The 25,151-nt window shown below is 49.4% G+C and overlaps 1 protein-coding gene across 1 annotated transcript in view; it reads right to left on the bottom strand.

Moving 5' to 3' along the window:
• Positions 1-25,151, bottom strand: part of GABRG3 (gamma-aminobutyric acid type A receptor subunit gamma3) — a 344,454-nt gene that overhangs the window by 285,476 nt on the left and 33,827 nt on the right. The gene's annotated exons all lie outside the window — the stretch shown is intronic.

Here is a 25,151-nt window from a genome sequence, read left to right as displayed (position 1 = left end):
CCTAGTTAAGGTGCTTGTGGGAGATAACTGATCCATATTTCTCTCTCACATGGGTGTTTGTCTCCCTCTTTCCTTCTCTCCCTTTCTCTCTCTCTAATATCAGTGGGCATGTCCTCAGGTGAGGATAAACAAACAAACAAACAAACAAGACCAGAAACTGGATGTGTGGCCAGAAAGTTTGGTATTTATCAATTCATTTCCCACATCCAGAGATGCTGTGACTTCTGGGTGAGCAAAACATTGCTCACTTCCTGTTCGATAGGCCTCTCCAAGCTTAGTCAAACGGGGAAACCAGATGACTCAGGCCCCTGCTGAGTTTTTCACCCTAAAGGGTGCCTCTAAAATTTAAAATGAAAAGCATGCAAACATCTCCACTCTTCTGCACAATTACTCATAGATCCTGGCGATTCCTCGGAGTGCGGCACGGACGGCTGTCACCATCTGCTCCACTCTCGGGTGCGGGGCCAACCTGAAAACCGGGGCTGGCTGGGGGGGATCGACACTTCTCTCATCCCGTGCTGGCATATTTGCAATCTGGTTGCTCGGATGTCTCACCATTGTGAGTCACTGCGCTGTGGGAAATCAGTGCGATGGGACCTGAGATTCCAAGGGCGTCTTTGAGGACAGAGCGGATCGGCACGCTCTTCAGTGGCTCCACGCACTCGTCCAAGTCCGAGCACCTGCTCAGCTTTGGAAATCTCCCTGAGAGTCCCCATGGCGAGCAGGATAAATAAGCCGCCTCTGGCTGACCTCAAGCACGTGCATGTCATCAGCGTCCGTCCAGGCCTGGCTGTCCAGGGTGGCGGAGCAAAGCCCCTCCTGGCACCGCAATGGAAGCGGGATGCCAAGGGCTTTCATTCTGGATGCTTCTTTTAGGCAAGTGCACTGGGCGTTCTGCATTTAAATTGAGTGGCAAATGTGTTGAAATACACTGTCTTCCACCTACCAGCCTGCATGCTATGTTTCCAAAGAATAAGTCCATGGTAAAATCCCTTTCAGGAGACACCAGGTTTTACACCGGAATGTCAGGAAGGGCATGCACAAGGTGGGCACTGGGGGTGACCGGTGACCAGGAGTCACGTCCTCCATCCCAGCGCCCTGGTATTTGCAGGCCACAGCCCTGTAGACACAGGCAGGTGAGCAAACCTTAGACGACCCCGTGACACATGCCTTGGTGTCCTTTTTTTAAAACGAATCTCAGACACCCTAGTTCTTTGGCACTTGCCACTTTCTCCTAAAACCCCAAAGCATAAATAACCACAGGGTTTAAGCCTTCCTGTGCACTGGATTGAAGAAAACATTCTCTATTGGAAGAGCAGAAATGATTTAATCCCATAAAAACCATGTCTCAGAAGACTTGTCCTGGCCTGGCCTGGGCAAAGGAATGAACCAATCAGAAAGCGTCCTTGTTGAAATTCCCAGTCGCTGGGGGGCAGGCAGAGAATGGTTCCTCCCAGACCGGCTCACATGCCTGTGTTCCTGGGTGGGACGAAGAACTGCCCGTGGGAAGGGTCTCAGCTAAAAGTGTGGCGGCCTAAGAAATGAAAACAAGGACTGAATCCCTCAAGACGGGCTGGGTCTGCCCATCTGGACAGCGGACCTAGAAGAGCGCCATCTAATCTGGACTCTGTCTTGGGATCCTCCAGCCTTTGAAATAAGCAAGAAGAGCGTGGAGTCTGGAAACAGGGAGAAACGAACCCGCCCATGGCACGCGTGCTTAGGGAGGCCGGAGCGCCTGCGTGCGCAGGAACTGGGTGATCTGCTGGGGCTTCGCCCCGGTCCAGGTGCTGGGCCTGAGGAAGAGTCAGAATAAAGAGCTGAAGCCATGCCTGAGGGTTCACTGCCCACCTGAGCTTCATCTGCGGCAGAACAAACATGACGATCACAATAAAAACCCATCGGCCGCCCTGGCTGGTGTGGCTCCGTGGGCTGAGTGCCGGCCTGTGAACCAAAGGGCCCTAATCAGGGCACACGCCTGCGTTTCGGGCCAGGTTCCCCGGTAGGGGGCGCGCGAGAGACAGCCACACAGTGATGCTTTTCTCTCCCTCTTGCTCCCTCCCTCCCCTTCTCTCTAAAAATAAATAAATAAGGTCTTTAAAAAGAAAACCCATCGGCCCACTCTGACATCTTGCATGTCTGTTGATTTTCTGACTGCAGTGGCGTGTGACGGATCCACAGAAAGACGGGTTGTTCCTTCGGGCGGGACTTCTCACTATTTCTCCCCGCAAGCCCCGGCTCTGTTCTCCCGCCAACACTGGGCTTCCAGCACCGCACGCCCACCTCTGAGAGCAGCTTTGCCACTTCCCACCGAATCCCTGGTGTTCAGTCTAATTCCAGCACCTGAAACAGTGCCTCACCCGGAGAAGGTGCTCCATGTATTTTTGCTAGTCACTTGCCTTGGTTACTGATTTAATCTTTGGTGTGTATCTTTATTTTCTGTAGGTGATTCTTTTTTAAAAAGAGATTTTATACTCATTTATTTTTAGAGAGAGGGAGAGGGAGGGAGAAAGACAGGGAGAAAATCATCAGTGTGAGAGAGGAACATCGACTGGTTGCCTCCTGCACGCACCCTCACTGGGGACCGAACCCACAACCCAGGCATGTGCCCTGACTGGGAATTGAAACGCTGACCTTTCGCCTTGAGCCACGTGCGTCAAGGCTGCTGGTGATTCTTCTCTTCTGAATTTTTCAAAAATCTTTTTTCCCCAGTACTTCTGGGGTGATGATTATTTTTTTTTCTCGTTGACTTCTGAGAACACGCTTTAAGTTTGCTCTCAAACCTTTAATAATAGATCACGACCTAAGTTTTTCATCGTCTCCTTTTGGTTTTTTAAATAGATAATAATATCATTAAGAAATTATCTTAGAACAAATTCCCCCAAGTTCCGCCTCTAACTGTTCATGTTACTTTTTGATGGATGGGCCCTTAACATCCAAAGTCAATGCCACGATCTGAGAGGCAGGGGGAGGGAGCTCAGAAGCAGAAGGGGAAGGAAGAGGTCCGACGCCCGTGCGTCGTTCTCTCGCGCCGGAGCAGAGCGGTGATCCCTGCGGGTGCCGGAAGCTCTCGTGGGCCCGCGCCCATTACGGAGACAGATCTCACTTACAAGCCTGCGTGTGCTCAGACACGAGAAGGATCAGATATACCTCAAAGGACATATGAACCTTCTCCCCTGCCGAAACTCTCGCGTCACCTCTGCTTTGGAAAAGGCCTCTCTCAGAACAGAGAGGCACTTGGCTATCACAGGTCTTACTCAACCTGTGTCGGAGAGCATCGGCTGCTCCGGAAGCTCGAGTGTAATTACTTCATCCGCCCACAGCCAACCAGTCTGCGACAGAGCTTAGCAAATACCAGCAGAGGCTCAGCCAGAGGGCAAGAGGGTCCTGGTCTCCACCTGGGCTGCCCAGCTCACAGCTCACTCCTGTCTCCTCCGGTTTCAGCCCCTCCCACCGGTCACCTGGCCTCCCAACTAAGATCCAACGCACCTACTTTTCTCCTGTTGCAGAGTTTGCACATCTCACTCACCCTCTTTACTTCCTATTCTATGAGGAAGGATTACTAGTTATTGAACTAAATATGCATATATGTGGGACAGCTCGTGTGATTCTAAGTTGCTTGGGCAGGGATTTTATTGTGCCTAATTTTCAAACATGGTAAATGAGTAGTATGATATTCAAACACTGGGAGTTAGAATTTGAGCCCAGCCCTGGCTAGTGTGGCCCAGTGGATTGAGCATGGGCCCATGAACCAAAGGGTCGCCGGTTCGATTCCCAGTCAAGGTGCGTACCTGGGTTGCAGGCCAGGACCCCAGTAGGGAGCATGCAAGAGGCAACCACGCATTGATGTTTCTCTCTCTCTCTCTTTCTCCTTCCTTTCCCCTCTCTCTAAAACAAAATATTTTTTAAAAAAAGAATTTGAGCCTAGATGCATCCTATTCCATGACGGACAACGCTACCATCTCAGGGTCTCTGCAGTCGGCTGTGCAGACATCCCGAACAAACACATGTGTGGCTCTAAATTAGTACAGTCTGTCCCCAGCTGAGATCAGTGACTTGTAAGGATCCCTTGGGCAGAAAATGAACTGCTAAGTTAGAAACTATAAGATTACTGTGTTTACACCATGCCCTGGCCCCTCTTAGGAAGGGAGAGCAAAACAGAGAGAGAGAGGGAAGGAGAGAGATGGGGGTGGGGGGCGGGATTCCAGGTCCTCAGCAGAGCGGTGAGCATGGGAGAGACACAGCCCTGAACTTCAGGACCAGAGGCGGGCCCACCCTCCTGTGGGCACAGGGCCCCTCTGCCTGTTCCTGCTGTGCCCACACCAGAGCCTCTTCCCAGGCTCCAGGGACCCCCTCCTGCCCACACACGCCCAGAGGGAGCCCCTCAGTCCCTCCCAGGAGGTCACCTCGTCCCCCACCCACTGTGCGTGCCATCCCCTTATTAAATACAAGCAAGCCGTCCTTGATTCATGTGCTCGAGCCCCTGCTCATCCGACTGTCTCATTTTCCGTAATTCAGTTGTTCCACAAATTAAATTCTTACTCAGTTGAAAACATTTAGCAAGATGATTTCTGATTAAAACCCAATCGATCCAAATCAAGATAAAGTGCACGGTTCGATGTACCTTCTAGGTACATCGATGGCCTTCTAGGAGGCCATCCATCTGGCTTCATCTCTAGCCGGAGAGCGGACGCCCGCTGCCTCTCCCGGCCAGCCGCGCCGGCGGTGGCGCAGCAGCACGTTCAACGTTACTTCCAGCGTATTTCTTTTAAAGCACAGCCTGACCATGACTCTCAGCAGCTAACCACTGTGTGAAGGATGCTCAAAACGTGCACATTCGAAAAGCTTAAAACTGTGCATTGCAAACACATCTCTGGTCCTGACAATTCCCTTTTCCTTACACAATCAGCGGGGCGTGGATACAATAGGAACTTGCCTTTGAGCTGCAGACCTGGGGGACCCGAGACCTGCGGACACGTATCTGATTTGTGTAGTTAATTATGGTGCGGCTTGAGGGCTCCTGCTAAGCCAGGCCGTGGGCGCATCTTTGCTTGCCAAAACCACAGTGAGTGCCCGAGAGTCACAGGAACGGAGGCATGGGCTGTGCTCCTCAGCGAGTCTGTGCGTAATGACAATGACCTTGCCTTCACAGACGTGAACTCTGGGCCTTTTTCTCCCTCATAAACACCTGCAAGGTATGACTGAGCGCCTCGCCGAGGGCAAGAACCTGACCAGGACGCTCCTTTAGAGCACAGCACGTTGGGCTGTAAATGAACGTGAGTCAGTTGATGTCTCTGCAAAGGGAGTGAGAATGGAAAACTTCGGCGAGTCGCTGAGTAAGCACCTGGCACCAGATGGCCATGACTGAGGTCATTTTTCAGTGTCCTGTGTATTAAAGAGAACCACCACTACAGAAGGACTTCAAGTAAAGAATTAAATGTGTAAAATGAGAAACCCGTACAGGTATCGCCACGATGACAGCCGCATTTGGACACAATTCTGCAGAAGTCATCCACCTGTTCCAGCATCTGTGAGCTGCGTGCAGGTGTGCTGACTCCACGCTCCCTCCACCGGGAGGAGGCTGGGAGCCACGGTGTCCAGACTGGAGCCGGGTTTTTAAAGCAAGTGCCCGTTTCCGGTCCTCCAAAACGTGCCCATCCCCATCCAAGAGCAAGGAAGCATTAGCACGAGGCCATTTTGAAATTGGAGTTGAAAGCTTTTCCTATCAACATATTGAAGAGCAGAAATAGTATCAGAATCAGCTTTCCTCTGCCCTGGCTAGGTGGCTCAGTTGGTTGGAGCACTGCCCCATACACCAAAAGGTTGTAGGTTCAATTCCTGGTCAGGGCACGTACCTAGATTGCAGGGTCAATCTCAAGTGAGGGCACGTATGGGAAGCAGCTGATCAATGTTTCTCACATTCATGTTCCTCTCTCCCTCTCTGTCCCATTCTCTCTTTCTAAAATCATAAGCATATCCTTGGGTGAGGAGAGAAAAGAGAGAAAAACAAAGAATCAGTTTCCCCCTGAAGAGGAAACTGGATGTGCAGGGAGCGACCACACAGCCGCAAGAAACACATCAAAGGAGGTCTCTCAGCTGCTGTCACATTGCTGGAGGACACAGCAATGGACCACACAGACATTGAGGAACCAGAAATAATTGGAAGCCACACATAAGGGCTCGGGCCTGGCTGCCTGCTCCCTGTCACTACTCTGAATGCTCCATGCCTCTCAGGAAAAGCCAGCATCCACCACCCACTTTGGTAGCAAACATACTGGCATCCTGCCCTAGGCTGGTGTGGCTCAGTGGATTGAGTGCTGGCCTGCAAACCAAAGGGTTGCCAGTTCAATTCCCAGTCAGGGCATATGCCTGGGTTGCAGGCCAGGTCCCCAGTGGGGGGTGCACGAGTAGCAACCACACATTGATGTTTCTCTGCCTCTCTTTCTCCCTATCTTCCCCTTGTCTGAAAATGAACTAAATAAAATATTTAAGGGAAAACATCCTGGCATCACCATTTGTAAATGATGACACGGAAACGGCTCCACAGTTAACCAGGCTCTCTGTGCATTCAGATGAATTGGCTGGTTTGTGGGGATTCAGTTTTGCTGCAGGGAGGAGGCCACCAAGCAGGACACGCACGCGTCTGGAGTGGACACACCTGGGCGTGGGTCTGCGGCCCATGCCTGATGGTGCTGGGTTCCAGTCTCTGAAAAGACACCGGAAATCCCGACTTCCGGGGCTCTGACTAAATGAGCTAATATGGGTAAAAGGTTCGGTGCATGGCGGGAACTCAGTGCTGCCGGCTCCCTCCCCGCCTTCACTGAAGGCCCATCTGCTTTGGATAACTTGGAGCCCAGCAATGGCTGACACCCCTCCGTGCCCAGCAAAGTCAGCAGATTTGTGGTGGTTGCGCTCCAGCCAAAAGCTGCTTCAATTGATCGTTGGCAAAGCATAGATCGCCTCATTCACTCTCGATAGCTGATCTTGCAGGGGCTGATGGGTGCCCTCCAGAACGAGGGGATGGATGAAGAGGCACTGTGCGGCCAAGTGCAAAGCAATGGGGGCGGGGAGCATTGCTGAGCTATTCTGTGTGACTCTGAGTATCTGGGATGTGCCCGCAGCACTCAGCATGAAGTTTTTGCACCGCTGCCCGCCCCCCCACCCTGTTCAAGGGGTCCCCAGGCAGCCCCTGCAGGGAAGGTTAACTTCCGCTCAACCAGCCAGGTATCAGAGCTCCTCATGGAGCCTGAGGGTGGCCTCTGACCTGGGTCAAGCTCTGCCATAACCTGGCCCCAGAGCCACTCCTCCATCCCCCCAAGGACTCGCTTTGCCTGTGCAGTAACCTGTCTCGGTGGTTGTGTGAGGGAATGGCTACTGTGTCTCCCAGGCTTTCTCCCCTGTCCTCAGAGACCACGTGTGGTTTGCTCCCAGCGCAGGTGGTGAGGGCCTTCCGGGGGCAGGAGGGTCACACAGAGGTGGTGGGAGTCAGCTGGGATAACAGCGTCCCCGGCACCTGTGGAGGGCCTGACATCCCCGGCAGGGGGTTGGAGTTGAGCCGGGGAGCACTGGAACCACGGAGAGGATGGGAACAGGCGCTGCGAGGGGGGCGGTGCCTCCTGTAATAGGACCCTTCTGGCAAGCCTGGGTGACATGCTTGGCACAGCAGGAAGGAAGGGACAGAGTCAGGAGGGGTGCCCATGCGTGGTGCGCCAGCCGCCACAACACCACCACAGGAACGGGGCGGCGGGGCTTCCGCGGTGCCCAGCACAGCGCTGTGTTCCGGTCTCCAAAAAGACATCGGAAATCCCGACTTCCGGGGCTCTGACTAAATGAGCTAATATGGGTAAAAGGTTCGGTGCATGGTGGGAACTCAGTGCTGCTGGCTCCTTTTCTCCCCTTCACTGAAGGCCCATCTGCTTTGGAAAGTCCGGCTCCCCTGTGCATTCTGGAGGGAGCCGTGGCAGCCATGTCAAGGAGGGTCAGCACAGCAGGAGGGGCAGCCTCGCTCTAGCTCAGGGGTTCTCCGGCTGGGCTTCCTGGGCCCCTGGAGGAGGGTGGCTCACGTGCTGGTGGCAGGTGGCCTAGTGGAGGCTCCAGGTGATGCCTCCAATTTGCAACTTTCAACTGTTTTGTATACTTGGGTTCTCTGTACTTTAGGAAAAGGGGAGAAGCATTGTAAAGTTATTCTACTGAAATTCTGCAGTCCAGGTGGAAATCAATGAAGAGAGAGGTCTTCCATCAGCAAATGAGCATGGAGACCCAGGGGGGACCCACAAGGACGGTCCTTTGTGTCAAGCTAGGTCACAGGGACTGAGTGAATCCTCACACACAGGCTGGCCTTCGAGAACCTCATCCATGCAGGTCAGCTTTGGTGCTCTGCCTCAATTTCCCCTAAAGAAATCCAATGCTACAAAATAAGACTCGAAACAGGACTCCTGCTTTGCGTGGCAGAACAGGAATGCTTTGAAGGATGTCACTGTCCCTTCACTCATAGGAAGACCTATCAGAAAAGTGTCTGTACCACCTCAAAGGCCAGGACAGCTCTGCCACAGAGGACCTGCAGGGACCTATGTCCTGAGACCCATGGCACTTCTCCTCTTACCGTGTCACCTGCAGGTACAGAGGCAGGGTGAGCGCGCAGCCTCCATGCTGGCAGAAAGGCCGGGCCAGCTCGCCTGGTGACAAGGCACGCCCAGGAAGCACAGACACGAGACCAAAGAGCTCCCGGCCTGTGCTGGTTGGTTGTGGCTGGCTGATCTGGCCAGTGCATGTGGTGCTCTGACGAGGGAACCCAAAAAGGGGAAGCTGGGAGGCGAAAGCCAGAAAGTCCAGTTAACTTGCTGAGTGAGGTGTGGTTACTGGAGGGGGGAGTCAGAAATGGCATCTGTTAAAAAAGAGACTCAGAAGATGCTCAAATTATAGAATTTTACAAATAAGGGGCATTGCATCTGGCGCTGACAGCATCTATAGCCTTCTCTCTTTAGTGGGCTTTGTCCCAGGCACCGTCGCCGGAGAGAGACTTCCAGTAAATACAGCCTGTGAGTGTTGTGCGACACTGGTCCTGGGGGCATTTCCACCCACAGGCCACCCTGCGGACAGGCTGGCCCCTCAGACATGGGTCTCGCTGGCCAGTGTCACCGGGCAGAGTCATTGAGAGAAGGCTGGACAATTTCAGGAGAAAGAGAGTGGAACTGACATCATGTGTCAATTTCTTCCAACACTTATACCTTAACTGCGCTCCTCATTCAAACGCCTTTCTCAAAATCTCTATCTTGTAACCCTGACACCAAGAAAAAAGAAGAAGAAGGAAAACAATAGTTTACTGCTTTCTTTGATAACTGCAGTTCATTTTCATTTCCTTGCAGAACTCCAAGGACAAACCTATCTTTAGACATGAGTGTTTTGAGAGAAGGAAGCGGCAGAGTGGAGAGCTTAGAAAAAGACACAGTGAGTGACTGCAAATCACGGGCAAGATGATTGTTGTTAGAAATTTTATTTTATTTTATTTATTTAGTTTTAATCCTCACCTGAAGGTTTAATTATTTTTAGGGAAGGAGGAGGAGGGAGCTAGCGAGAGAGAGAGAGAGAGAGAGAGAGAGAGAAAGAGACAGAGGGAGAGAAGCGTGCCCCAACCAGGGATAAAACCCACAACCTAGGTACATACCCTGACAGGGAATCAAACCTGCAATATTTTTGTGTATAGGACCATGCTACAAACAACGGGGCCACCCAGCCAGGGCTGATGGTAGAAGTTTTAAGAGTTTCTTTGTTATTATAAAATCAGATTTCCCTTTTGTGTCTTGGATCATAAAATCACAGGGTGTACCCTTTGGAAGAGACCAGAGAGGCCATGCACACGCGCGCACGTCTCTTCTCCCAGCAAGGTGCCCAGCACCTGGGTTTCCAGCCCCACCTCAGGGACCTGGCAGCAGAGGGCTCTGCCCGATGGGAGCACAGGTGCAGCCTGCCCACCTCCGAGGCCCAGCACTTGTTCTGTTCCAGTCCTGTCCTCTCCCAGAACTCGGAGCGCTCTTGGTGGATGAAGAAATCACGGACGGTGGGGTTTGCATAGACTGGAACGCGTGGCCGGGTCCTCCCAGCCCTGTGAGCAGTGAATTCAGCCAAGGGCAGTGGGTCGGCCACGCCCACACGCCGGGACACACCCCCATCCTAACAGGCTCCGCCCTGCTCTCTGGCCTGAGCCACAGGTAACACCAAGCACAGGGACGCGGGCTGAGGGGCAGCTTCACGCCAGAGCAAAGACAGGACAGACAGAGTAAAGGAGACCCCAACTGAACGAAGCGAGGATGGCAGGTGTGGGAAAGGGGAGGGGAGTGTCTAAATGGGGGCGTACTTTCCGGGAAGACGAAACAGAAGCAGATTCTCTCCAGTGAGCGGCTCATCAGGCCTACGGGACCCCTACAGTGGGACTTCGGGGTGTCTTGAGGTCCCTCGAGGGTCTGCCTGCAGCATCTCCCCTGGAGGACGCGCGTGAAGGTCGGCACGCCCTCGAGCCTGGGAGGGCTCACATTATTTTCAAAACAGGCCTCAGGACCATGGCTGTGCCTCGTGAAAGACTGAAAATCACCGAGCAGAAAAACACGTGTTTTCCTGACAGAGGCGAGCACTGTGAAAGAGGGGTCTGCCCCTGATGTGAGGTAGACACCTGACGGCCCTCTGTGACATGTCATCTCTGTGGCGCTGCAGGTCAGGGTGGCTTCCTGTCCTGCACGGGAATCGCTCACACGGAACTGCGGAACTGCGGGGCGGCCGCCGGGGCCTGGCCCCTCCCTGGCACCAGCAGAGAGGAAGCGGCTGGGCTGTCGGCCCTCCCCTGCCTTCCTCTCCTGTCCAACACGGGAACGCCAGTGTTTCTGGAACAGGGGAGCCCAGGCCTGTGGCCCACCTCCTGCCCTGGTTGTGTTCTCCCCAGAAAGAGCAGCGCCAGACAGAGCCCGCTGGCTTCGGACACCACAGCTTTCCGGCCCCTGGACCACAAAACCGCCGCTGAATTACACAGAAGCATCCTCGAGAATCAGCAGGCCTGGCTCTCTCTCACCAACCAATCAAGGCAATATTTACCCATCCTCGTCCAGCATCTGCTAGTTGCCATAATTTATCAAATCTCCTGAAGACTGGCGTTGGGCTCCCAGTGACAAAGGTTTCCAGGATCGGTCTGGAGTAAGACATCCGTATTCAAACGTAAGAACTTCTCTTTAATTTAGGAGTTGAATTAATTCTTAATGTTTATTAGATCCTTTCCGGTTTGCAGATTATCTTCTTACAACTGAACTTTACAAACCTGTACACATTTATTAATCTTCTTCTGTGTGCACTGAACCCTGAGGAATCGCAGCAAGGACCCCAGAACCGTTCCAGGAGCGGTTTAAACTGGGAGGGGCCGGACAGCTAGTCCCGGGGTAGGAATATGGGAAAGTGTACTTGAGCGCTTCGGCTGCTGTTTGTTTGTTTGTTTGTTTGTTGTTTTCCTGCAACAGTAGCTGAAAAAGGCCAAGGCTGTTTGGGTGGTGGCTGTGGGGTAGCTTCTGGGTGAGCGAAGGCGGCGCCGTGAGCATTGGAGAGTGAATGCAATCTTCACGGAGAGGCGTGCCGGGCAGTCATGCAGGAGAAGACGAGAGATGCACGGACAGGGAGGCCGTGAGCTCAGCAGCACATAATCAGGGCACAGCACTACATCTGACAGATAAATGCCATCCCCTAGTGTACTTGGTTAGTACCTTCCCTAGGTGTCTCCCAGCCTAGACTGAAACCCAAACACGTCTCCATGGCTACAAACTGCCAGGACCCCTGTGATGGGCTGCTCAGTCTACGCTCCCTCCACACTCAGCAAGGAGACTCCGGTCACAGCCACGTGTTTAGTTGCCTCAGGAATCTGTCCGTGAATTCAAATAATGGTGTTGCTGTTCGTTGGATCCTTGTGGCGTAAAGCATCGAAGTCGCATGAACACCACGACCTTATCCCTGTGTTGCCCCTGGGTCTGTGGCACACAGCAAGTGCTCGGGAAGGTTTATGGACTGACAAACTGTGAGCCCCTGAGTCACCCTTGACCTCCGCCACTCCTGGAAACCCACATGCAGGCAATCCTCATGTCTGAGAAGTTACGTTTCCCGAATCCGCACCCACCTCTATCCAGGTACAGATACTGCTCACCACTGCCCACCTTGGCTTCCATTGCCGGCTCCCTTGGCCACCCCAGCACGGCTCCCTGCCTTGGTCCTGCCAGCCCTCCCATCATCCTCTGCTGCGCTGCCACAGAGACTTCGCTGAGAGACACACGTGCCCAATCCCCCTGAGGAGCCTGTTCTGGCACCTCCCCACCTGGGACAACACTTGGGCACAGCAGCCCTGTCCTTCTGGGCCCCAACCCACCGCAGGTGCACATGATGGTCACAGCAAACTGCCTGCTGTGGTCCCTCCACCAAGCAAGCCGGAACGGGTGAAGGCTGGTGGGAACCTCCTCACAGAGAGCTCAGGAGTTCCTTCTGGCCCTCCAGCAGGGAATGCAGGCCGATGGCCTCCCTCTCAGAAATGTTTTCATAGGGCACATAAAGAGGGGGGCACCTCTTTTCAGAGGTAGCCCACGTTGGGAAGCATGGGGATCTCAGTGGCGGCACAGCCCGCAGAGATGGGAAAGTTCAGGATAAAAAGAACAGTAAGAAGCAGTTCACTCGTCTGGAGGAGCTGGAGTGGCAGATTGCCGCTAACAAGCATAGCTGTTTGTTCTTCTCACAGATACCTGGTATTCTGAGATCGCTGCAAGTTCAAATCCATTCACACAGTGGCCCTGCATGCTCCCCCTCCCCCTGCACCAGGCCACATCTCTGACGACATTTTGCACAAAACGGTGAAAAGCTCCAAGAAGCAAGAGGACATACAGCACAGGTTTACAATGCATTGCTTTTACCCCACAGATGTGAGTAGGGCTCCATTACCCCCAGCTGGACGCCCTGTGAGGTGCGACAGGAGGGTCCTACCCTGACCCTTAGCTCCCGTGGGCCTGAGCGCAGGCGGTGACATCGACAATCACGGGTTTGTTGCCGGGATTTAATTCTCGCAACAGGGGAAGCCCTGGATAAGTGTGAACTAGTACTGCTAGAGCCAGACGGTGGCTCTGTTAACTAATGAGGCTGTGAAGACATGGCGGAGCACGTGGGGACGCAGGGCGGGTGCAGATAGACTAAGGGGTGTGAGTGGACAGCCAGGGGGCGGAGACCGTCTCAGCTCGTTCCTCCACTGGACAAACACATATCAGGGCTTCTGGACGGGATCCCGCAGGGATACGGGGAGACGTGGGGGCGGCCTCGGGGTTCACGGTCAAACCGAGGCTCGCAGGATCCCAGCCTTTCATTCCATCTTCTTTCTCATTCTTGGATATTTTGTTTAATTTGCAGAAATTGTCCCCATTCGCACCGTGTGCTCTTCCAAGGTACTCTATTGATTTCTTTCATGCTATGGATATTTTGGACATTATTATTTCTCCTGCTGTTAGCTTGAAAAGGACTTTCCGTCCGGTGAGAAACCAAGTCGCAAACACACAAGCTTTCTGTGTACAAATACTATTCTTCATTTCTTTTTTTTTAAATAAACATTGTTATGACAACTGGGAAGGAAGCAATTTTTATATTGATTTTTTAAAAATATTTTTAAATTTATTTTTAGAGAGGGAAAGGAGGGAGAAAGAGAGAGAGAGAAACATCAATGTGCAGTTGCTGGGGGCTGTGGCCTGCAACCCAGGCATGTGCCCTGACTAGGAATCGAACCTGCAATGCTTTGGTTCGCAGCCCGCACTCAATCCACTGAGCTACGCCAGCCAGGGCATATTCTTCATTTCTTAATAGAAGATTAAAACCACACACCAGACCATCCTTTCAAACTCCCAGCAACAGACAAGTGCTCTGTCTGCTAAAGCCGGTGTTGCTGGAGGAAATACATTGCTAGCTTCCTTCCATTTCCCTCGAAGAGCCATTATTTACAGGGGAAATCTGAATACCCTGGACTCCAGAAAACTCTCTCTTCTTTTCTGATCTAATAGCATTTGGAGAGGTTACTGAAGCAAAATATAATCCTGCAGTAAAGTTTCACGAGGGCTTTCTCTTGGCCCCAAATACGTCCTTGTTGACCATGAGAAATCAAACCACCTACCACCCAAATCTAAAATCCCAACCAAGGGCGTATGGATGTGATGGGAGGGCTTGTCATATGCAGCCCAACAGTCTCACCAAGTGCACGGAGAAAGGCAGGTAAAGTGCAGACTTAGAAAACTCTTTGAAGAGGCCAGGCCCTGAGAAGGCAGGCTCGTTTGGCAGGGCCGCGGGTGCCTAGAGCTGGGTGGGGAGCTGCTTCGGAGGGTGGGAAACCAGCAGAGCCCGAGGCAGAACTGCAGTCGGAGGGCAGCCAAGGGGGCCTGTGGAGAGGGGCCAGGACATCAGAGAAAACAAGTGACAGTGAAATGAACCAAATGACACTGATTCTGCTTCGATGCATGTGCTGAAGGAGCTGTAAGGGGAAGAGATTCAAAAGCAGTTGTAAAAATGTCTTCCGAAACGGAGCAGAATTTTCAGCCATTTTATCCCAGAAATACAAAAATGACAGATTGAGACCTTTGGGAGTGGCCCTGGGCAGCGTCCCAGCTCCTTGGCTGGGGCCTCACAGGAGGTACCCCCAAGAGTGGGGGGAAGCATAGCCCAAATGAGTCTCAGCAAGATGGTAGAACCCCGCCCCACCCCCCAGCTCCGACCTCCAGACGTGAGGGGAACGTGGCTGGAGCCGCTACAAGTTTCTGTGAACACTCAGAATACCAGGCCCGACCAACAAGGGGGCCAAGCAGCAGAACAGACGGCAGAACTGGGGCCACACTGGCCCGGTGCCGCCAATGAATGATTCATTTCCTCAAGGAAATAGATGGCGGGAGGGGGAATTTCACCAGAGAACTGGCATGAGAAAAAATCAAAGTAAAATTTTAGAAATGAAAAATGCAGCCACTGAAATTAAGACCTGAACAGGTGGCTGTGACAGAGAACTGGACCCAGACGAGGAGGGACTCGGCAGGCGGTGGGCAGGCGGGCTGCGGGGCTTTCGGTGACTGAAGCCTGGAGAGCAAGGGGACAGGAAGAGCACAGAGTAAGGGACAACGAGGACACAGAGGAAATGCTCAACATTCACATGACCGGAGTCGTGCAACATGAAAGAGAGAGAACGGTGCAGGAGGGATATTTTAAGAAATAATGGCCCACGGTTTTCAAAAACGGATGAAGGGTATGAAGCTACAGATACAAAACCCGCTATGAACCTTCAACGGAATAAATGCAAAGAAAACCAAAATGAGGGAGGCACGTGGCAACGTGGCCTTTGATTCCTTGGACTTTCCTGAGCTCAGATGACCTCAGAACAGTTGAACGAAGCGGTGGGCATCCTCTGGTAAGAGCAGATTTTGTTGGATGGAATTTACCATCTTCCTTCTTGCCTCCCATAATCCCATGTGGTCCTCTGACTCCATCACTTCCCAACTGCAGCCAAAGGCAAGGAGGGCAGGGATGAGGTTCGCAGACGGCACGGCAAGCATCCCCGGCCACGTTCCCCCCACACCCCTCCCGGCTGCATGCCATCTAACATACTTTATATTGTTAGGCTACAGTGGAACATATTCTGGTGATGTTCACCTGTCCCCCTGACCCACACAGCCACCCCCTTAATTCGTGAGTAACACTCAGGCACAAGCAGCCGTTACAGGCACAGCATGTTGACCCCATCACTGCAGGTCTTGGATCTCCTTCCACGAACCAGCACCAGGTCTTTTGGAAACAAGGGGACTAAGCTGATCTGAAAAGGCCACCTGCTGCAGGGTTCCACCCCTGTGACCTTCTGCAGAAGGCGAAGCTATGGAGACAGTGGAAACATCAGTGGCTGCTGGGGCTTAGGCAAGGCACAGAGGACATTTGGGGCCAGGAAAACACTCTGTATGACACAACAATGGTAATACCTGTCATTATGTGTTTATAAAAAGTCACAGAATATACAACACCAAAAGTAAACTCTAAAGCAAACGATGGAATTCGGTTAATAATTACATATCAATATTTATGCATCATTGTAATGAATGTACCACACTAATCCAAGATGTTAAAAGAGGAAAGGGGGGTGTGTAGAGTTCTATTTCTCCCCAATTTTCCTGTTAAATTATGCTCCATGAAGTAAGGGATACAGAGAAAAACAAATACTGCATGATCTCACCTCTGGGGAGCCTGCTAAAACTGAAATCATAGAAAGAGTAGAATGGTGGTTGGCAGGAATGGGGGGCGGGCAGATGGGGAGACACTGGTCAAAGGGTACAAACTTTCAATATTAAGAATAATAAATCTGGGGGTCTGATGTACAGCATTAGGCTCTGGCCAGATAGCTCAGTGGGTTAGAGCGCCATCCAGATACACCAAGGTTGTGGGTTCAATCCCAGGTCAGGGCACATACAAGAATCAACCAATGAATCTGTCAATAAGTAGAAAAACAGACGGATGTTTCTCTCTCTCTCTGCCCCTTCCTCTCTCTCTCTTTAAAATCAATAAATAAAAATTAAAACAAAAAGATTCTTCTTGACCCAGCTGAACCATTTGCAAACTTTTCAATAACTAAAGTGGTATAAAAAAACCTCTGGGAATGAGAGACAGTGATCCAAGATGGCAGAGGAGTAAGTAGCAGCTACACTAACCTCCTCCCAGGACCAATCTGGAGTTACAACTAAATCGTAGAGAAATCGTGCTGAATAACTAACTGAACACTAGCTGGAGAGAAGCCTTATAAACACGGACAGACAGAAGCAACCACTTCATCACAACGAGACTGGTAAGGAGAGCAGAGGAGACATGTGAGTACTGGCTGGGCTCCCACAGGTGGCAGCTGAAGTTGCAGAGAGATATTTCTGTGGCTGGAAGTCCCCATGAGACGTGTGGGGTCTAAACCCCAAGCTGGGCTCCCCAGCCTACAGTACCAGAGCTGGAAAGGAACCCAGAAAACAAACAGCTACGAAAAGCATCACGGGTTCTGTCAGCCAGGGAGAAACAGCTGGAGATGCAGACAGCCTCTTAAAGGGCCCACACACAAAACTGTGTTTGCAGCCTCTTACCCTGGGCTCTGGCAGAGGGAGGACAGAGTGGACTAGAGATGCTTGAAGAGAATCTGGAGTTCATGGCTCTGGAGAGAACTGAAGTGTCAGCCACCAGGACCCCTATGCTGAGTCACCCCCTGTATACTGCAGGAGCCACATCTCTCAGGCAGAGCACTCTCCCCCAAGTGACAACAGCCTGAGGGGAAGAAATAGCCCCGCGCACAGGAATTACTCTGCCCCGCCCTGTGGTGCTTAAGCCAGGCTGCTGATTGCAACTTGATCAGATTAACAACTGATCACTTAGATGGGCTGATTAGTTTAACAGCTACAGCAGAAAATACAAAGCAGCCAGAATGGGAAGACAAAGAAAGAGATCCCAAATGAAAGAACAAGAGAATTCTCCAGAAGAACTACTTGAAATGGAAGCAAGCACTTTATCAGATAGAGAGTTTAGAGTAATGATTATAAGGATCCTCAACAGCATGAAAAAAAAGATACAGAAACCATAAAAAAGAACCAGTCAGAAATGAAGTATGTAATATCTGAAATAAATAACATACTAGAAGGAGTAAACAGTAGGTTAGAAGAAGCAGAGGATCGAATCAGTGTTTTGGAAGACAAGGTAGAAAAAAAAAAACACCCAGGCAGAGCAGCAAAAGGAAAAACAAATTTAAAAAATGAAGAGAATTTAAGAAACATTTTGGCTACAATGAAGCAGAACAACATCTGCATCACAGGAATAGCAGAAGAGAGCAAGCAAGGGATTGAGAACCCATTTGGAGAAATAATAACCAAAAACTTCCCTAACCCAGTGAAGGAAAAACACACAAGTCCAGGAATCTCAGTGCCAAACAAGTTGGACCCAAACAAGCCTACACCAAGACACATCATAATCAATATCACAAGGCTTGAAGACAAGGAGAGAATTCTAACAGCCACAAGAGGAAAGCAGATAGTTACCTACAACGGAGCACCAATTAGAGTATCATTTGATTTCTCAACAGAAACATTTCAGGCCAGAAAGGACTGGCATGAAATAGTCAAAGTGATGAAAAGCAAGGACCTACAACTAAGGCTACCTTACCCAGCAAGGATATCATCATTTAAAATTGAAGGAGAAATAAGGAACTTTCCAGACAAGCAAAAGCTAAAGGAGCTTGTTAACACCAAACCAGTACTGTGACAAACGTTAAAGGGCTTGCTTTAAGAAGAAAAAGAGAAAAAAAAACAGAGGAAAACAGTCTAACAATAAAATAGCACTACATACATATCTATTAACAATCACCTTAAATGTAAATGGCTGAAGTGCTCCAACCAAAAGACACGGGGTAGCTGAATGGATAAGAAAGCAAGACCCATATATATGCTGCCTCCAAGAGACCCATCTCAGATGCAAAGATGCACACAGACTAAAAGTAAAGGGCTGAAAAAAGATATTTCATGCAAATGAAAAAGAAAAAAAAAGCTGGGGAAGCAGTACTTATATCCAAAAAAATAGACTTTAAAACCCAGGCTATAGTATGAAACAGACAGAGAAGGACATTACATAATGATAAATAAAGGGAACGATCCAACATCACCCTGCTAAACACACACGCAACACAGGAGCACCTGAATATGTGGAGCAAACCTTGATGGACATAAAGGGAGAGATCGACAGAAATGCAGTTAGAGTTGGGGATTTTAACACCCCTTTGGCTTCAACGGATAGATCTTCCAGGCAGAAAATCAACAAGGAGACAGCAGCCTTAAACCACACTCTAGATCAAATGAATTTAATTGACATCTTCAGAGCATTTCACCCCAAAGCAACAGAATATATATACCTTCCGAGTGCACATGGAACATTTTCTAAGATAGACTTCATTCTAAGATAAAATACAAGTCTCAATAAATTTAAGAAGATTGGAAACATATCAAGCATCTTCTCAGACCACAATGCTATGAAACTAGAAATCAATCAGAAGAAGAACAATGAAAAGCATGCAAAGACATGGAAGCTAAGTAGCATGTTATTAAACAAGGAATGGGTCAACAAGATCAAGGAAGAAATCAAAAAGTATCTTGAAGCAAATGAAAATGAGGTCACAACAATCCAAAATCTGTGGGACGCTGCGAAAGCAATCCTAAGAAGGAAATTCACAGCACTAGAGGCCTCTCTCAAAAAAACAAGAAAAATTGAAATAAACAATCTAACTTCACACTAAAAGAACTTGAAAAAGAACAACAAACCAAGCCCAAAGTGAGTAGAAGCAAGGAAATAATAAGGATCAGAGAAGAAACACATGCAATAGACTCTAAAATAAGATACAGAAGATCAGTGAATCCAAGAGCTGGTTCTTCGAAAAGGTACCAAGACTGACAAACCTTTAAACAAATTCATCAAGAAAAAAAGAGAAAGGACCCAATACATAAAATCAGAATGAAAGAGGATAAATAAGAACTGACACCAACAAAATACAAAGGATTGTAAGAATATATTTTGAACAACTGTATGCCAACAAACTGGACAACCTGGATAAAATGGATAATAAATTCCTAGAAACACAAAATCTTCCCAAAATAAAACAAAAAGAATCAGAGAATCTCGACACATAGATTACACCTAGTGAAACCGAAGCAGCGATCAAAAAACTTCCAACAAACAAAAGCCCTGGACCAGGTGGCTTCACAGGTGAATTTTACCAAACATTCTGAGAACTAACGCCTCTCTTTCTCAAACTATTTCATAAAATTCATAAGGAGGGAAGGCTCCCAAAGTCATTTTATGAGGCCAGCATTATCCTACTTCCAAAACCAGACAAAAGACACCACAAGGAAGGGAAATTATAGGTCAATATATCTGATGAACAAAGCTGCTAAAATCCTGAACAAAATACTAGCAAACAGAATACAGCAATGCATCAAAAAGATCATACACCATGATCAAGTGGGTTTCATTCTGGGAATGTGAGGTTGGTACAACATTCACAAATCTATAAATTCATCACATAAACAAAAAAAAGGATAAAAGCCACATGATCATATCAATAGATGCAGAAAAAGCTTTCGATAAAATCCAGTACTCACTGGTGATCAAAACTCTGAGCAAAGTGGGAATAGAGAGAACCTATCTAAACGTAATAAAGGCCATATATGACAAACCCACTGCCAGCATCATCCCCAACAGGCAAAAACTACAAGTGTTCCCCTTAAGATTGGGAGCAAGACAGGAATGTCCTTCAGCTTTCACCTCTCTTCTTCAACACAGTACTGCAAGTCCTACCCACAGCCATCAGACCAAAAGAAGAAATACAAGGCATCCAAATTGGAAAGGAAGAAGTAAAATTGTCATTCTTTGCAGGTGATATGATGCTGTACACAGAGAACCCCAAATATTCCACTAAGAAACTACTTGAACTGATAAATGAATTTGGCAGAGTAGCAGTATACAAAGTTAATATCCAGAAATCAGTTGCATTGTTATATGTCATTAATGAACTCACAGGAAGTGAAATTAAGAACACAATCCCATTCACAATTGCTTTAAAATAAATAAAACACCTAGGAATAAATCTAACCAATGATGTAAAAGACCTGTACTTGGAAAATTATAAGACACTGAAGAAAGAAATTGAAGAAGATACAAATAAGTGGAAGCACATACTGTGTTCATGAATAAGAAGAATTAACATCATTAAAATGTCCGTATTACCCAAAGCAATCTATAGATTCAATGCAATTCCTATCAAGATTCCAATGACGTGTTTCACAGAACTAGAATAAATATTTCAAAAATTTATATGAAACCACAAAAGGCCCCACATAGCAACAGCGATCCTGAGAAAGAAGAACAAAGTTGGAGGAATCACACTACCTAATACCAAACTATCCAACAAGGCCATAGTAATCAAAACAGCTCTGTACTGGAATAAAGAGAGACACACAGATGAATGAAACTGAAAAGAAAGCCCAGAAGTAAACCCACACCTTTGTAGTCAATTAACGTTTGACAGAGGAAGCAGGCACATATGATGACCTAAAGACAGTTTATTCAATAAATGGTGTTGAGAAAATTGGATGGATACATGCAGAAAAAATGAAACCAGACCACCCTATTAGAATAAATTCAAAATGGACCAAAGACTTAAGTGTTAGACCTGAAACCATAAAAATCATAGAGGAAAACATAGGCAGCAAAATCCTGGACATTGCCCAGAAATTTTTTTATCAGAAATATCTTCCCAGGCAAGGGAAACAAAAGAAAAACTAAACAGATGGGACTATATCAAAGTAAAAAGGTTTTCCACAGCAAAGGAAATTGTCAACAAAATCAAAAGACAACCCATGGAATGGGAGAACATATTGGCTGATACATTTGATAAGGGGTTAATATCCAAACTTTATAAAATACAAAACTCAACACCAAAAAAACAAATGACCCAATGAAAAAATGGGCAAAGGGCCCGAACAGACACTTCTCCAAAGAGGATATACAGATGGCCAATAAACATATGAAAACATGGTCCACATCACTAATCATCAGAGATGCAAATTAAAACCACAATGAGATAGCACCTCCCACATGTCAGAATGGCCACCATCAATAAATCCACAAACAACGAGAGCTGGCGAGGTTGGGGAGAAAGGGGACCCTTGTGCACTGTTGGTGGGAATGCAGACTGGGGCAGCCACTGGGGAAAGCTGTATGAAATTACCTCAAAAAATTCAAAATGGACCTACCTTTTGACCCAGCAATCCCACTTCTGGGAATATATCTGAAGAAACCCAAAGCACTAATTTAAAAAAACATAAGCACCCGTATGTTCACTGCAGCGTTCTTTATAATTGCCAAGATATGGAAGCAGCCCAAGTGTCCAACAATAGATGAGTGGATAAAACAACTATGGGACACTTACATGACAAAATTGTACTCGGCCGTAAAAAGAAGAAAATTTTACCCTTTGTGACAGCACGGATGGGCCTGGAGAACATTATGCTGAGTGAAATAAGCCAGTCAGAGAAAGACAAATACCATATGATCTCGCTCATATGTGGAATCTAATGAACACACTGAACTAACAAGCAAAAACAGAGGCAGACCCATGGATGGAGAGCAGATGACAGTTAGTGGGGGGAGGTAAGTGGGTGGAGGGATTGAGCAAAAAGGAAAAACAACTCATGGACGTGAACTACAATGTGTGATTGCTAGGGGGGGAGCGCAAATACAGGGACTGAATGGTAATGGAAAAAAATACAATAAAGATTAAATTTTTTAAAAAAAGTCTAAGATAAGACAAAGGCATCCATCTGTTAAACAATAGACCAAAATGACACTTCACTTTTCTTTAGCAGGGAGAACGTCTGAGACTGAATATTCAGTTCCAATCGCATCAATAAAAGAAGCAGAAAAGGGGGAGAGAGGAGAGAAAGACCAAGATCCAACTGCTCCCTGGCTTTCCTTGATTGTTGCAGAACCACCTGGAGGAAGGCGAAGCCATAATTTTTTCAGATTTTGTTTTACAGTCGAAACCCCAATAAAAATTTACATCCTTGGGTCGTGTATCCATCTCCAAACCGTGCTCTTTCCCGTAAGACACCCTTTAATCCGACTGCTTCGGTCTCGCCGGCTGTTTCCCTGGCTGACTCAATGCCCCATGCCCGCTTACAGTCAGCTCTCTACGTTTGAATTCTTTTCTTTCTCACGAGGCTCACTTTGAAGCACCTGACACTCCTGTGAAACTGTGCCGCGTGGTTTCACAGGCCAGGTGGGTGCATCTGATGGGAGGAGAAGCCCTTTATCATTCTGACTTCCAAGCCCAGTGCTTGGGGCACGAAGATTAGAAAACTCGCCCTTCCAGCAGCGGCCGCCGGGAGCAGATAGCCAGGGCGGCGCAGCTACTCCGCACACTCCTCTGACGGCGGCCACGCGCCCTCGAACGTCTGCCCACTGCGCAGTGTCCGTACCTACAGCGAGCCCCAGGGTGCGCTTCGGGCTCTGGGTGATGAGGATGCATCAGCGCACATGTCCTGGTGGGTAACAAGCGGACTGGCTGGTGCAAGACGCTCATAAGGCAGGAAGCGCACACAGGTAGGTGGGGGGAAAGGGTACACGGAAATCCTTGTCCCTTCCTCGCAATTTTGCCGTGAACCTAACACTCCTCTGTAAAAAAAGTCTTTTAAAAAATAAAAACATAAGCTCCATGCCATGCAGGGGTTTTTGTTCTTTAAAAGGGAGGAAGAGATCTTGCTGGATCTGAACTAGTCTCACGAAAGCTGATCCACGCAGCTGGAAGCGGCCCATCCACTCCGCAAATGCCAACATCTGTCCAGGGCAAGCCTCAGGGTGGAGCCCGGGTCTGGCAGGTCCAGGCCTGGCCCGGCTGCACCGGCACAGCGTGTGGGTCCCCCGCTCCCCGGTCAGCTCACCCCCCTGCCATCCTGCCTTTGACCGAGGACCTCCCCAGGCTGTCCCGACCCACAAATGCCTGTCATCGGTCCAGCTTCAGGTTGAAATGGCCTCATGGGAGAAACTCATTCCAGCTGCTGCCGCTTCCCCAAGGAGGAGGCTGCGGGCTGTGGGCAGAGTGCTGGTCGCCCTGTGGGGACTGTCACTTACGGAGCCTCCTCCCCCGCAGCCCAGCATTTCCACGGAGAACTCTCCACCAGTTCCACCAGCAAAGCTGAACCCTGGGCCCCCAGCAGACCTCAGAGTCACGGAAGTTCATGCACAGCCCTGGCCGTACAAAACCAAGCACCGGTTCCTGAAATGATGTACGCAGGCGTTTGTTTTTCAGCGCTAGACATAAATTAACATTAGACATAGAGGTGCTGAATAAACTGTGTGGAAAACAAAACTCCAGAACAAGAAATGAGGAAACGAAGCACGATTACTCTCTGCATGTAGCCAGCTGCTCGGCCACATACCAGGGAAGCAGATGTCGCATGGACCGACGGCAAGACTTCCGCCACCACCGCGTGAGCGAACTCCCATTCATGCACTGCTTGGCTGGTGCCCAGTCCGTGGGGGACATAGGGCATTTCTATAATAAGTCACTCGTAAACATAATTTTACCGCTACATGGACCCTTTCAGGGGTGTCCAACCCGAGGACCGTGGGCCGCATGCGGCCCAGCATGGCTGTGAATGCCACCTAACAGCAAATGGTACATTTACTCAAAACATGATGAGGTTTTTCTTTTTGTTGTTGTTTTGTCTTTATGATTACGTGTCACAATGTATTCACTGTGTGGCCCAAGATAGCTCTTCTTCCAGTGTGGCCCGGAGACGCCAAAAGGTTGGACACCCCTGGATATGATATTGTCAGAGAAAATGTGAACACCTGTAGTATCTGACAATGAAAAGAAATAACTGACTACTAATTTTGCAGGGAGAATTTCCACCCACGGAACATCGCAATGGAAGGACAGCGTGTATGTGAGGATTTTGGCAGTTCCTGCCCTGAGCCTCACCGGACCCCCAAACCCAGGTGGCGGGGAGCAGCAGAGGAGCAGAGAAAAGGCCCCAGAGAGTAGGGGCTCCAGCCAGGGGTCTGCCAAGGCGCAGGCCTGTGGGGGGACACAGGCCCAGGCCCCGCCTACACAGACGAGTCCTCACCCACCAGCACTTCCTTAACAGCTAAGCGCTCACAGGGGGCCCCCCATCCGCACTGTAAACAGTTACCCCTGGAGCTCCCTTTGCTTACAGGTCTGTGAAAATTCACTACTTGGGGAAGTCGTATACTGTATCCCACAGTTTCTCCATTGGTGTGGGAGAAGCAGGCCCCTTATTTACCTTCAGAGTTCAAACCACAGACAGATGCATGAGCAGTGTGGGCTCAGATCCTTTCCTGAGAAACACTAAAAGGCAGGGCTTTTGGATCTTGAAAAAATAAACTAAGAGTCCAAAAGCTGTCCGTCATATCCACTCCTAACACCAGTGAGGTCAAAGGTCGCGGACAGCTGCACAGTCGCACACCATCTCCTCCGCAGACCTGCGCGCAGCAGCGGGCGGCGTAGAGCAGGGGCGAGGCGCGCTGCGGCCAATACAGGGGCG

Source organism: Phyllostomus hastatus, unplaced genomic scaffold, assembly GCF_019186645.2.
Source record: "Phyllostomus hastatus isolate PE091 unplaced genomic scaffold, TTU_PhHast_1.1 phas_scaffold_555, whole genome shotgun sequence".
NCBI lineage: Eukaryota > Metazoa > Chordata > Mammalia > Chiroptera > Phyllostomidae > Phyllostomus > Phyllostomus hastatus.
The sequence above is the reverse complement of the archived record's forward strand: the minus strand, read 5'-3'. Positions and strand labels throughout refer to the sequence as shown.